The 14,151-nt window shown below is 40.6% G+C and overlaps 2 pseudogenes across 1 annotated transcript; both read right to left on the bottom strand.

Moving 5' to 3' along the window:
* On the bottom strand, window positions 1-2,663 carry LOC101713947 (heterogeneous nuclear ribonucleoprotein D-like; annotated as a pseudogene).
* Window positions 2,664-2,749: 86 nt separating this feature from the next.
* Window positions 2,750-13,564, bottom strand: LOC101713592 (sorting nexin-2 pseudogene; annotated as a pseudogene). Its single transcript, XR_015443130.1, has one exon. The product of XR_015443130.1 is annotated as a sorting nexin-2 pseudogene (transcript).
* Window positions 13,565-14,151: the final 587 nt, after the last annotated feature.

Below are 14,151 nucleotides of genomic sequence, written 5' to 3'. Positions count from 1 at the left end.
CATGAAGTCATACAAATCAAATTTGTATTAACACAAATCCACACTGAGTCATAACACACAGCAAAGGACAAAGTAAAAACAAATAAATCTAATTGGCAGCTATATACAGTTGGACACAGTTGTGTCTTGTACACGAGAAAGTCTTTTACAAAATAATCATTAGAGCAACAGAAGACCAATCTTCAATGTTGTCCTGAAAGATTTCTTTATCATCTCCTGTTTTCTCCAATGTCTTCCTCTTTAGTATGGCTGGTAATTATTTGGTGATTGCCACCCCCTCGAGATGCCTTGCCGTAAGTGTTCTGTTGACCACTGTAGTCTGCATATCCCTGTCCATATCCATAGTTCCCATAGTTATACCCAGTGTAATCATATCCGCCATAGCCAGTATAGTTTTGATCACCACCATAGGCACTATCGTAATTTCCATACCCTTGATCATAATAGTTATTAAATCCTTGGTTCCAGTTTTGGCCCTGACCTTGGCCACGACCCCTAGTACCACCTTGCCCACCAGCTGCAGCACCTCTTCTTCCTTTTTGTTGTTGCCGTTGCTGCCAATATACCTCTTTGGGTTGTGCAACTCTGATTTCACACTTTGCAGAACCAATTTGGTGGTATTTGCTTTCTAACAGTTTCTTGACTGGCTCTTCATCTGTGTACGTGATAAAACAAAATCCTCTCCTTTCACTTGTTTTTGTACATGGGAAGTTCAATATTTTCAGTCTCTCCAAAGGCTCCAAAATATTCTTTACTTTGTTCTTCAGAAGTATCTAGGTTCAATCCACCCACAAAACCCTATTAAGGGATTCTACCCCTTTTAAAGCTTTGGCCCTCTGGGGTCTATCAATTTCCCATCCAGTTTGTGTTCGGTTTTGTTTTGTTTTGGTACTGGGGATCGAACTTGGGTCCTTCTGCTTGCGAGGCAGGCGGTGGAACCACTGAGCTAAATCCCCGGTCGCAGTTTGCGTTCTTTTAGTTCCAAAACCTTATCAACGCTAGCAGCATCTTTGAAAAGCACAAATCCAAACCCTCTTGATGTTCCAGTGACTGGGTCTGTTTTAATTGTTCGGTCTACAACTTCCCCGAATTGAGACAAACATTCCATCAGATCCTTCTTGTTTGTATCCCAGCTCAAGACTCCAATAAACATTTTACCATCATCCTGCTGGTTCTTGCTCGCGTTGATCTTGGACCCCTTGGCGAACTCCTCTATATTGCTGTATTCGTTCACGTCCTCCATAGTGGCGGAGCCTACGGCAGGGGCGAGTGGGCGCGCGGTCCGGGTCGCGGGAGTGCTGGCTGTGGCCAACAGTGATATTTCTTTGTTAATGGTTTTGTTGCAGAAATCTCGGAAAGAAATACACAGAGACACAGAATTCGGATAAAATAATAAAATTTCTTCTCGCGAGCGGAGCAGACGGGAATGCCAGAAACCAGTCTGGTCAATATCCGCGCCCGCTTTGTTCAGCATTTTCCTTTTTATATCCTTTTTAGCCATTATCTCATCCCTAGTGGTCTTTGATATGTAAATACAATTCCAGTTCCTATTTACAAGTCACAGACACAAGATAGGCCATATACATTGTAAGTTCACCCTGGCATGGTAACTTTGTTAGGTTAATGAAGTTACTGGTTAGAGTCAGATAATCCTCACCTTAAACAAGGAGTTACAGGAAAAGCAAATCCTAAAAAAGCACATTACTTATTTTGCTTCTACAACTACCTTAATATTCAATCTATTATCTAAAACTTTTCCGTATCAGTTTTGTTTAGTTGATCTATTTGTGATAGTGGGGTATTAAAGTCCCCCACTATGATTGTGTTGATGTTTATCTGATCTTTTCTGTCCATAAGATTTGTTTTACAAAGTTGGGCTTGTTTACAAAGTTGTTTTGGTCTATATACTTACAACGGCTATTTCATGCTATTGAATTGTTCCCTTTACCAGTATGTAGTGACTGTCTTTCTCTTCTGATCAGTTTTGGCTGGAAACAGGATAATTACTTCTGCTAGCTTTTGGGTTCTATTTCATACAATAATGTTTTCCATCCCTTTCTTTTTAGTCTATGATCTTGCTTATGGATTTCGTGTGTCTCTTGTATACACCATACAGTTGGATTTTGGGGGGTTTTTTGATACCAGGGATCGAACTCACAACTTTGTGCTTGCGAGGCAGGCGCAGTGCCACTGAGCTAAATCCCTGGCCCTGGATTTTGGTTTTTGATCCAATTGCCAATGTGTGTCTTTTAGTTAAGGAGTTGAGTTCATTTACATTGATAGTTATTACTAAAATATATTGTCATTGTGTTATTTTTCTGTGGCTGATTCCTTTATTTTTCCTTTGGCTTAACTGCTTCCTCTGCTTGGTGTATTCAGTACACTGGGCTCTTTGGTGTTGTTGGCCTCATTGTCTCTGTCTAGAATATCCTTGAGTAGTTTTTGCAGTGTTGGTTTGGTGGTCATGAATTTTTTTTTAATCCTTTTATTGGTACATTTTAGGTGTACAATATAATGACATTCATCATTGGAGATATGCATACTCTCTTGGTTCTTATTTTTTTCCCCCTTCCCTGTCCTCCCTTCAACCCCTCCACCCCTCCCTATTTACAAGGACTTTGTTTCCATTTTTTCATTTTCTCATATTAATTTCATTCCCTTCTTTCCTTTCCCCTACCCCTCCCACATCCCCCTCCCCTTTGCCCCTTTGCTTCCTATTTCACATTATCTATTATACCTTTTAGTCCTTATTTACACTTTCAGTTTCTCACACTAGAGAAACTATTCAATATTTACACATGTGTGTCCCATTTATTTCACTTAAGAGTATCGCTTCAATGTGCATCCATTTAGCAATAAATGTCTCTAATTTCTCATTTTTGATGGCTGAGTAGTACTCCATTTTATTAAAAAACCACATTTTCTTAATCTGGTCTCCAGCTGATGGGAATTTGGGCTGTTTCCAAGTTTTAGCTATTACAAACTGTGGTGCTATGAATATGGGTGCACATATATCACTGTGGTATGATTCTTTTAATTCTTTGGGGAAGATGCCCAGCAGGGGAATAGCTGGGTCAAATGGGACTTCCAGTCCTAGTTCTTTGAGGTATCTCCATACTGATTTCCACAGTGCTTGCACCAGTCTACACTCCCACCAGCAGTGGAGCAGGGTTCCTCTTTCCCCACAGCCCCGCCAGCATTTGTTGTTGGTTGATTTCATGATAGCAGCCATTCTTTCTGGACTGAGGTGGAATCTCAGCACTGTTTTCATTTGCATCTCTTGAATGACCAATGATGTTGAACATTTTTTCATATGTTTATTTGCCATGTCTACTTCTTTGTGTGAGGAATGTCTGTTCATTTCAGATGCCCATTTTTGGATTGGGTCTTTGTATTTGGGAGGTCTGATTTTTTTAAGTTCTTTATAGATTTAAGATAGTAGACCTTTGTCTGAGGGACCACTGGTGAAAATTTTTCCCACATTGTGGGTTGTCTCTTCACACTGCTGGTGGTTTCTCTTGCTGTGCAGAAGCTTTTTAGTAAAAAGAGATCCCACTTGTTGATTGTTTGTGCTAGTTCATGGGCAACTGAGGTTTTGTTCATAAAGTCTTTCCCTACACCAATGTCTTGAAGAGTTCTACCTAATCTCTGTTCCAGCCAGTTCAGTGCTTCTGTTTTTATATTTAGATCTTTAATCCATTTCAATTTTAGTTTAGTGTATGGTGAGCGATATAGCTAGTTTTAATCTTTGGCAAGTTGAAACCCAATTTCTCAAGCACCATTTATTAAAGAGGCTATCTTTCCTCCAGCAAGGGTGTTTGGCTCCTTTGTCAAAGATGAGGTGGCTGAGTGTGTCTGGAGTTGTTTCTGCATCTTCTAATCTGTTTCACTGGTCTTCAGGTCTGCTTCTTTGCCAGTACCATGCTGTTTTTGTCACAGTAGCTTTGTAGTATACTTTCAAGCTGGGGGTTGTAATACCCCCTGCCATGTCTCTGTTACCTAGAATTGCTTTTGCTATTCTGGGTCTCTTCTTGTTCCAAATGAATTTTTGGATTGTTTTCTTAAGGTCTATGAAGTATGCTGCTGGGATTTCAATTGGGGTTGCAATGAATCTATATAGCAATTTTGGAAGTACAGCCATTTTCACTATGTTGATCCTTCCTACCCAGGAGCAAGGGATGTCTTTCCATTTTCTGATATCCCCTTCAATATCTTTTTTCAAAGTGCTATAGTTTTTAGAGAAGAGGTCTTTGATTTCTTTTGTTTGGTTGATTCCTAGGTATTTCAGTGTTTTGGATGCTATTGTGAAAGGAATTGTCTGCCCTATTTCTCTCTTAGTGACTTGGTTGTTCATGTAGAGGAAAGCTATTGATTTTTGTGTGTTGACCTTGTATCCAGCTAGTTTATTGAATTTGGCTATTAAGTCTAGAAGACTTTTGGTGGAGCTCTTAGGGTTGTCTTTGTAGAGTATCATGTCATCTGCAAATAATGACAATTTGACTTCTTCATTTCCTATCTTTATTCTTTCTATTTCTTTCTCTTGTCTAATTGCTGTGGCTAATGTTTCCAAAACTATATTGAACAGTGGACATCCTTGTCTTCTTCCTGATTTTAGTGTGAAGGATTTCAGTTTTTGACCATTTAGTATGATATTGGCTGTTGGTTTTTCATAGATGGCTTTTATCAGATTGAGGTAGAGACGGTCTATTCTGATTTTTTGTAGGGTTTTTATCATAAATGCATGTTGGATTTTGTCAAATGCTTTTTCTGCATCAATTGAGATGATCATATGGTCTTTGTTCTTGGCTCTATTGATATAATGTATTACATTGATTGATTTGCATATGTTGAACCATGCCTGGATCCCTGGGATGAACCCCACTTGGTCAGGGTGTATGACCTTCTTGATGATCTTCTGCATTCTGTTTGCCAGTATCTTATTAAGGATTTTTGCATCTATGTTCATTAGTGAGATTGGCCTATAGTTCTCTTTTTCGGTTGGGTCTTTCTCTGCTTTGGGGATCAAGGTGATGCTTGCTTCCAGGAATGAATTTGGGAGTATTGCTTCCCTTTCAATTTCACTGAAGAATTTAAACAGTAGTGGCAGTAGTTCCTCTCTAAATGTCCTATAGAATTCAACGGTAAAGCCATCAGGACCCGGGCTTTTCTTGGTTGCTAAGTTTTTAATTATGTTTTCAATTTCATTTATTGATATTGGGTTGTTTAGAATTTTTAGGTGTTCTTTATTCAACTTTGGTAATTCATATGTGTCTAGGAGTCCATCCATTTCTTCTGTGTTTTCCACCTTAGTGGCATGCATATAGGTTCTCAAAGTAGGTATTGATGATCCTCTGGATTTTTGCTGGGTCTGTTGTAATTTCACCCTTTTCATTCCTAATTGCATGGATTTGGGCCTTTTTGTTCCTTTTTCTGATAAGATTGGCTAAGGGGTTGTCAATTTTGTTGATTCTTTCAAAGAACCAAGTCCTGGCTTCATTGATTTTTTTGTATTGTTTTCTTAGTCTCCATTGCATTGATTTCTGCCCTGATCTTTATAATTTCCTCCCTTGTATGAGCTTTGGGTTTGTTCTGGTCTTCTCATTCTAGAAGCTTGAGGTTCAGCATCAGGTTGTTTAATTGGGCTCACTTGATTTTCCTAATATGATTATTCACTGCTATGAATTTCCCTTGTAAGACTGCTTTCATTGTGTCCCTTAGATTTCGATATGTTGTATTGTCATTGTTATTTAATTGAAGGAACTGTCTGATTTCTTCTTTAATTTCCTCTGTGATGCATTGGTTATTCAGAAGTGTGTTGTTCTATTTCCATGTGTTTGTGAAGTTTTTGCAGTTTCTTTTGCTGTTGATCTCCAATTTCATCACACTATGGTCTGGTAATATACAAGGGATAATAACTTCAATTCCTTTGCACTTACCTAAATATGTTCTATGAGCGAGTATGTGGTCTATTTTGGAGAATGACCCATGGGCAGCTGAAAAGAATGTGTATTCTGATTTTGTGGGGTGGAACACTCTGTAAACATGTTAGGTTCATATGTTCAAGAGTTTGATTGAGTTCTAGTATTTCATTGCTTATTTTTTGTCTAGTTGATCTATCTATTTGTGACAATGGGGTATTGAGGTCCCCCACTACTATTGTATTAGTGCTTATATGGTTTTTCATGTCCATTAGTATTTGTTTTATATAGCTGGGTGCACTAGTGTTTGGTGCATAGATATTTATGATTGTCATCTCCTCCTCTTGGATTGTTCCCTTTACAAGGATATAGTGTCCTTCTTTGTCTCTCTTAATCAGTGTGGGTTTGAAATCCACTTGGTCTGCAAAGAAGATAGCTACTCCTGCTTTTTTGGGGGTTCCCATCGCAGCGAGTATTGTTTTCCACCCTTTAACTTTCAGTCTATGACTTTCTTTTTGAATTAAGTGTGTTTCTTGTTTGCAGCATATTGTTGGATCTTGCTTCTTGACCCATTCTGCCAGTCTATTTCTTTTGATTGGTGAGTTGAGACCATTAACATTGATGGTTATAACTGATACATATTGAGTTACCATTGTCATGACTTTTTCTTTTTGTTTGATCCTCCCCATTTGCTTTTAATTTCTTGTCATGCCCAGTGGATTCATTCTGCTGGGCTTCCTGGGGTTGTGATCCTTGTTGTCTTTTCCTAGGATTTTGTCTAAAATTTTTTGGAGTGCTGGTTTGGTATTCATGAAGTTCCTAAGATGGTCTTTTTCATGAAAGTATCTTATTTCACCATCAATTTTGAAAGATAGTTTTGCAGGGTACATCAGTCTGGGATAGAGGTTGTTTTCCTCTAGGGCTTGAAACACATCACTTCAAGATCTTCTTGCCTTGAGCTTTTGCATTGAGAAGTCTGCTGTGATTCTGATGGGCTTTCCTTTGTATGTGATTTGTTTCTTTTCTCTAACTACTTGTAGAATTTTGTTCTTCTGTTGGGTTTCTGGAATCTTAACAATTATATGCCTATGTGTAGATTTTTTTTTGATCAAGGCTAGTTGGAGTCCTATATGCCTTGCTTATCTGTATGTCAAATTCTTTTCCCCTGCTTGGGAAGTTTTCTGCCATCACTTCTGTAAACAGTTTTTTTATGTCACCTGCACTCTCTCCTGTTTCTTCATTGACTCCAATTAGTGTTATGTTATTCTTCTTTGCATCATCTAGTAGCTGCTGGATTGATTTCTTGTGGTCCCTTAAAATTTTAAAGAACTTTTTTCTTTTCCTGGTCACTAATTGCAATGTTATCTTCTATACCTGAAATTCTGTCTTCACATTGGCTCATTCTGCTGCATAGACTTTCAATGGAGTTTTTAATCTCCTGGAAATCTGTTTGCATCTGTTTTATGGATTCAATTTGTTTCCTATATTGGCATTCTATCATGTTTCTCAGCTCCTCTATTTTTTTATCTGTATCCTCTCTAGATTTATTAATCATGTCTTGCACTATGGGCACAATATTTGTTGTTATGTGAGAAATTATTTCTGATTTCATTTTTTCCAGATTCTCTTTCGTTGCTAGTTCAGGGATTCCAGGTGGTTGAGTATCAGAGTGTTCCATCTCGTTTCCCTTTGGGGTTGCTGTAGGTGATCTGGAAATCTGGTTCTGTGGCTTGTTTACCTGTCTTCTCATTTTGACATGGTGGGGGGGTGGTGGTTCCTGGCGCCCGTGCAGCTCACCTCCTCAGTGCTGGGGCGGCATGCCTACCTGGAAGCCTCCTCCTGCCTGGGAGGCACGGCACGCCGATCTGAAGGTCTCCTCTGTGCTGGGAGCCATGGCATGCCTTGGTCATGAATTTTTTAAGGTGTTCTTTATCAGGGAAAGTCCTTATTTCTCCATCAATTTTGAAAGATAGCTTTGTAAGATGTATTAATCTGGGTTGAAAGTTATTTTCTATTAGGGCCTGAAAAACTTCACTCTAAAGTCTCCTTGCCTTTAACCACTTACCAGTCTAATTATTTAAATACAAGATGACCATAAACTGCATATTTTTTTCATTAATTTTTATAATATAAAAAGAAATATAAAAACTACAGATTTCTTAAATTTATTTAATACAAGAATTGAATCAGGGTGTCGTGGCACAAGCCAGTAATCCCAGCATTCTGGAGGCTCAGGCAGGAGGATTACATGAGTTTGAGGCCAGCCTGGACTACAGAGAAAGACCCTGTCTCAAAAAAAAAACAAATTAATTGGTTGAAATGACACCTGCCCGAGTGATGCTCAGGATAGTCAGTATGTAAACAAATGGGCTGCCTGAGTTACCCTTAAACTGTTAAGTGATTGAGGTTCATGTTGAGAAATTTGCTCTAATAATAGGTTTACCTTTATAAGTTATTTGTTCCTTTTCTCAACCAGTTTTTCAAATTCTGTCCTTGTGTTGGACTTCTGGGATTTTTTTTTGGTACCAGGGATGGAACTCGGGACCTTGCGCTTTTGAGGCAGGCGGTGGAACCACTGAGCTAAATCTCTGGCCCACTGGGATTTTAACTGTCATGTGTTGTAGAGTTTTTTTCAGATTATGGATATTTGGGCTTCTATATACTTCACTTACCTGTGTATTTAATGCTTTCCCTTTACTTGGAAAAGGTTTTGCTGTGATTTCTGTAATTTTTAATACTTCTGTGCTGCCTTATATGTTTTCTTTAACTCTTGTTATTCTTTCTTTTTTTTGAATCATCTAGAAGCTATTGGATTCATTTACCATGGTCTCTTGTGATATTTAAGGTATCTCTGAGTATAGGGTCTTGTGCATTAACTCTGTGGAATCTTCTGGTTTGGTATCTCCCCACATTGGTCATTTCTTTTTTTTTTTCCTTGGTATCAGGGATCAAACTCAGGATCTTGTGCTTGCAAGGCAGGTGGCAGAACCACTGAGCTAAATCCCTGGCTCACATTGGTCATTTCTGCTGCTCATACAGTAATACCTCCGTTCACGAGTGCTTCTGTTTGCAAACAATTTGATTCACACAAAAGCATTTGGCAAAATTTTGCTTCCATTCACTTACTCTGTATCGATTGACAAACATGACCATGGCCATCTTCCCCACACAAAAACAAACACAGCTATCTTCGCCCAAATTGTAAAACAAATTAAGTTCGTAAGCCAAGGCACCACTGTACTTTCAGTGTAATTATTTATACTCTGGGTTCCTCTTTGATACCTTTCATGGACTCTAATTATTAAACCAGTCATTCATATTCTGCATAATCTTGTTAGTTCACCCAGCTTTTTATTTGTGTATTCTTTATGCTTGCTGATCATTTTATCAATTAAATTCATTATCTTTTTAGTTACCTCATGTTTGAGCTTGCCGAACATCTTATTGATCTTTTCTTTGTTGTTGTTATTGTTGTTTCTTCTTTTATCCCTTCATACATTTTAGTCATTTGGTTTTTTACATTCTTCCCATCAGTGCCCACTGAATCAGCTTTGGAGGAGTTAGGAATATTTGGAGTCATTTTGTGGCCTTGTTTTCTCATGTTTCTATTATTTTTTTCTGCTGAGGGTTTAGGCTCAAAGTGGAAAGACTCTGTTGCTAGTATGGAGAGTGCTTTAGTGTTTGCTTCCCAGCAATGTGATCTTGGCTTTGGCTGTGTTTTGGTAATTATATACCCATTCAATCTACTCAGCACAATAGAATTAGGCCAAGTCAGTGCACTGCAAGGAGAGAATCCCTACCAGCTACATCAACATCAACAGATTCAACCATGCATCTACTTTGTACATTAAAACTTGTTTTAACAATTACACCCTTTTCCAATGACCATGAAGGCTGGAATATACTACTACTGACAGGTAGGTTGGGATATGGTGGGTGGAACAAAGGAAAAAGAAAGATAAAAGTGAAGAGAGTAGTTCAGAAAGAATAGGAGGAGGAAAAAGAACTAACAACAAATGAAAGGGAAAGAGGAGATCAAACTCTATTAGTATTATTTCTATAACCAGAGTAGAGGGCTGGTGGAGAGGAGGTTTGAGAGAATATTTGTGGGAATAGTAGGAGGGATGCAGTGGGAGTGTGTAATCAGAGGTCGAGGGAAGTTGTAAGACGGTTGGACCCTGTTAACATGCTGATAGTAGCTATACACAGTTTTTCCAGGTTACCCATGGAAGGTACTATTTATGTTAAACTCCTGATTAATACTTAGTCTCTTTTTCACATATCCATACATCTTCCATATATATGCTAGATAAAAGGAGGAAAGGAAAAGAAGGAAGAAAATGGAATAAGAGAGAAGAAAAAAAGCAACAACTAAAAAATTCCACAAGTTACAAGAACACAAAATTAAAGCACCCTCACAGTCTTACTCATATTGCAGTCTGAACTGAGCTGGAGAGATCTTCCCCTACATTCACAAACACGAAGTTTGGTGGTGGGACTTCTGGATGGATTTCTGGGTCTGGATCTTTCATGCAGTTCTGCGCTCCACAGAACACCTCGGTCCGCAAGGTGCTTTTCCTCCTCACCCATGTTGGCCCACAGCCGGCTCCTGCACCCCTCTGAGACTGCTGGGCGCCTCCCTGCCCGGGCTGAGTTCTGCTTAATCTCAGTTTCCTTCTGTGGGCGTGGGTTGCCTCTGTCTTCTGATTGGACCCCTTCAGTTAGGCTGGAGGGGGAGTGTGCTTGGGCCAGGACTCAGCTTTTCTCTGATTTCCTGCGGGGCCCGCTGGGTCTCCGCTCCTTCCCTGCGTGATAAACCCTGCCTCCGCTGTTTGTCTCTCTAAGGTTCGGGATGAGCGTGCGCCACACCTGCTGGCTGAGCGCTGCTCTCCGGGGCTTCCCTCTCGCTCTCCAGTGCCACCCTCCAGCCCACACACTCAGAGGTGCCTTAGGGTTTCCAGCGCTCAGCAGCTCCTGGTTGGGGTGGTGGTGGTGTCCTGTGCAGGAGCCACATGGTGGGTGGTGGGTATCGAACAGGATTTCCCTAGGGCAGAGCACTCTTCGTGTTGGGAGGAGCGATGGGCGCCCTTACTTTTCTTCCCAGGTTCTCTCCATTCATAGCCCAGGCTCCTATCTGCAACTCCCGAGCCTCGGCCTTTTCAGTGCTCAGATCTGGGTCTCTAATCAGAATCATGCCCTTGTTTTCAACTTTCCCAAGGGCCCGCTGGTGCTTTCGCAGTCGCTGCTAGGCAGTGTGCAATTTCTCTAGTGCTCTGATTCCTTTCCCGGTGGGCAGGGTAGGAAGGTTAGGAGCCCATTCCAGTGTCCTGCATATCATGGAGGGGCTGGCTCTGTCCTGCAGGGCCTCAGATGCTTTCCCAACATGCCAAGTTTGCTGGACCTGGGCTGTAAGGGGTGCCGGGATCCAGGGGTAGCCTCACTTCCCTTTCTAAACCCTCCAGACACTGGACTCTATCTGGTGGGCTTCTCTTGCAGGCTGCCTTTCCATACCTGGCTTTCTTTCCTCCCCTGTTTCTGACTATCTGCACTTCCCAGAACTCATCCTCATTGCCCTAGATGTCATATTTCATCTGCAAATTTGTTTGTTTTCTCAGCCCGGACCACAGTCACTGATAAGCACAGACTTTCCGTGAAGGATGTATAAACCACCAACTGGGAGTCTTATTTTCTGAGCAGCAGCTACTGTGCAGGTTTAAACAGAATCCCTAGTTCTTGGTGTTCTTTCCTCTTAAAAGTTGATGTGTAACAGAAGGAAACAGCTGCACCCCCACTCCAGCAACGCTCTAATTCCTTGTAACACTTTAAAATCTTTTTCTGTAAGGTCCATAGGAATGTCCTCTCTTTCATTCATGAATTTAGGAAATGTTACACCTTCCATGGGCCCTGCCTGCCTGTGTACCTGCCTACCTGCCTGTCTGTTTATCGTGATGGGATCTCATTATGTTGCCCAGGCTGGTCTCAAACTCATAGGCTCAAGTGATCCTCCTGCCTCAGTCTCCTGAAGTAGCTGGGAGTACCAGCATGCACCATCACAACTGGCTTGGTTTTTTTGTACTGGAGATTGAAGCCAGGGCCTCTCACATGCTAGGCCAGTTCTCTACCATTGAGGGACATCCCTAGGCCTTCTTATTTAGCTACCAGGTCTTGCAAAGTTGCTTAGGCTGGTCTTGAACTTGCAATCCTCCTGCCTCAACCTCCCAAGTAGCTGGGATTATAGGTGCACACCTGGCTCACACTTGGCTTTTTTATTTCTTTATCATTGTAAGATATTCCTTGTTCTTATAACACTTTTTGTCTTAAGGACTATTTTTTTTTAAAAAATAGTGGTTTATTCAGGTGGTTTTAAATGATTTCATTGTGGAGTTTAAGATAACTAGAACAAACATCCAATGTCGTCTTAAGTGGAATGATCTTATTGCTAGGCAATGGCTTAGGCTTCAGGTAGGAAAGCCTCCTAGTATTTTGTCAGCTGTTGCTGTGTTTGTACTAATGATTCTGAGTACTTGATGATAACAATTTCAAAATCCTTCACTTGTTCTTTCTCAAATCTTCCCACTTCTTTTTGAATTGTTTTAGAGATCCATTCAAAATCTCCTTCTCCCTGTGGCGCTTTTGCCTTCCACTGTCTTATTTCATTTTTAGCTTGCTGTATTTTATCTGGGTTGTTAGTGGCCCTCATTTTTGCCTCAGTTTCACATTTTTTGCAGAGCAATGTGAGCATCTTCTTCCCATTTTGCCAGCACTTCACTGCAGAAATAAGACCAATGTAGTCACTAAGTAGTTCTGAAAACATATAAAAGTCAGCAAAAGCTTGTTCTTGATGTAACTGGTCTATTTTCTCTTGAACTTCTGCAAGCTGAGACACAGCTCTAGATAAGGCATCATGCTCCTCAGAATTACCTAACATGGCAGTGCTTTTAGCAAAGGCACCTGTATTGGCTGAAAGTTCTTTTCTATGACAGACCAAGGCTTCGATCCTGGCAAGAAGTTTCCTAAATTGGTGGTCAAGAGTCTCAAATTGCCACTGCTTTTCTTCAGACCATGCATCTGATTCATTCATCTTGACTGTCATTCTTGATATTCCTGCTCCACTTGGAGCCTGTGTATTAACTGCTCTAGGCAGCTCTGAATTTTCCAAGAATTGCCTTAAATCAGAATCTTGTAGTAAAGGTGGATGTTTCACTGTTCTTTGAAGATACCTTTCAAGCACTGCTCTTCGTTTTTCTACAAAGTCAGTGAATGTGAATCTTCTCTACTACTTTGACCTTGGTCTTACTTCCTAAACTCTTTTCTGGAGCTGATGGCACAATATAACCAACAGTCTCCTGTGCAAACCAAGAAAGTCACTGAATTTAACTGAAAATTTACTCTTACTGAACATGGAAAGAGAAGTCTTTGTTGTTATTCTATATGTCACATAAGCCTTTATGCCATCACCAAATTTCCCTGGATCAGACACACCAATTGCTATATCAAAAATATCTCCATTTCCTTCTTCTTCAATCTCTTCCCTGGGTCTGTCAAAGATCTCAGGAGCTGACATACTCTTTGATTCAACCCTAGGAGCAATGAGCATGGTAGGGGTGACAGGGGTGACTGCATGAGAAGGCTGTGAGGACAGGGTCCCTTTCTGGGCTGTCCAAAGAAACTTCTTCTGTGGCTCCTGCAAAAAGATCTTTTCTGTCATCATCTAGTATAACTTCTGACAGTTTTGGGGCCACTGGAGTTTGCATTAATACCCTCTGTAGGAAGACTAGCTGGTGCTGGAGAGGACTTGACTCCAGGATGGAGACAGTGCCAGTGAACAGGTCCTCTCCGTCCTGCAGCTCTTCCAGAAAAAAAAAAAAAAAAGGAAGAGGCTCCCTCTCCACTGCCATTTTTGCTGCCCCAGACAACTGTGCAAGCTGGGCCTAGCAGACCTTTCAATTCTATTCTATTAGTAGAGCCATTCCAGCTTTCTCCTTATTGGTTGCTTAGTACATCCTTTCCCCATTCATTCAATTTCAACCTCTTTGTGTCTCTGAATCCAAAGTTTGTTTACTATGGACAGCATATAGTTGGATCGTGTCTTTTCATCCAATTCCTCTAAAGTTTGCCTTTTAAATTAGTACAGTACAGGGGCCAGGGATTTAGCTCAGTTGTTCCACTGCCTGCCTCGAAAGCACAAGGACCCAAGTTCGATCCCCGGCACCAAAAAAAGAAAAAAAAATTA

Source organism: Heterocephalus glaber, unplaced genomic scaffold (genome assembly GCF_053883595.1).
Source record: "Heterocephalus glaber isolate CG9 unplaced genomic scaffold, H.glaber_assembly_v1.0 deba00001564, whole genome shotgun sequence".
Classification (NCBI taxonomy): domain Eukaryota; kingdom Metazoa; phylum Chordata; class Mammalia; order Rodentia; family Bathyergidae; genus Heterocephalus; species Heterocephalus glaber.
This window is presented reverse-complemented; position numbering and strand designations above follow the sequence as displayed.